The 820-nt window shown below is 27.1% G+C and overlaps 1 non-coding gene across 1 annotated transcript; it reads left to right on the forward strand.

Moving 5' to 3' along the window:
- The first annotated feature begins 387 nt into the window (after positions 1–387).
- On the forward strand, positions 388–460 carry TRNAF-GAA (transfer RNA phenylalanine (anticodon GAA)). Its single transcript has one exon. It is a non-coding gene; the product is annotated as a tRNA-Phe (tRNA).
- Positions 461–820: the final 360 nt, after the last annotated feature.

Raw genomic sequence — 820 nt, forward strand, 5'->3', positions numbered from 1 at the left:
AATTTTTTTCCTATATCCTCTCTATCTTGAAGTCCTTATTTATGTGTTTTATTCGATTTATTATTTCCCAACGAAATTGGAATTTTTATTTTCATCAATTTCCTATCTATCATAATTTTCTTATCTATCATAATGACAAGGGACGAGTTTTGGAATAGATATAAATATATATGTGAAACACATAGAATTTTTTTTAATCAGAAATGTATAAATTAATATCTTATTTTTTAGCAAGGAATTTTCATATGCGTAATTAACGATTAACAATAAAAAATAATTATTACTGCGGAAACTCACTTACAAACTTTTTTTTTACTTAGTTGATATAGATTCATTAACATAGATTTTAAAAATCTTTTAAAATCAAAGTATTAAGCTTCAAGAATGGTCGGGATAGCTCAGTTGGTAGAGCAGAGGACTGAAAATCCTCGTGTCACCAGTTCAAATCTGGTTCCTGACACAAGATTCATTTGTATGGGTATCTATCCCCCATATTCATTTTAATGAATATGGGGGATAGATACTCATACAAATTTGTGTTCTTCTAGATTCTGATACATAACATATTTCTTTGATCTATTTAGGTATCTGTAGATATACTTTTCCTAGATGATTAAAGAATAGATGCAATTTTTTATTAGGTATATTCGCTTATCTATAGTATCTATATATATATAGATATAGATATATAGATAATGAATTCTTTATCTATTTTTTTCCTTTTTTTTCTGCGATACAAAAAAAGGTTTCTATTTCCATAATATTCGAGTGGTTTAATTAGTTGGTTAAAAGACCTAAAAGTCGAAGTTCTGGGGTGGAG

The sequence above is a fragment of the Vigna unguiculata genome, chromosome 3 (genome assembly GCF_037176805.1).
Source record: "Vigna unguiculata cultivar grain cowpea cultivar isolate G323 ecotype 2 chromosome 3, ASM3717680v1, whole genome shotgun sequence".
Taxonomy (NCBI): domain Eukaryota; kingdom Viridiplantae; phylum Streptophyta; class Magnoliopsida; order Fabales; family Fabaceae; genus Vigna; species Vigna unguiculata.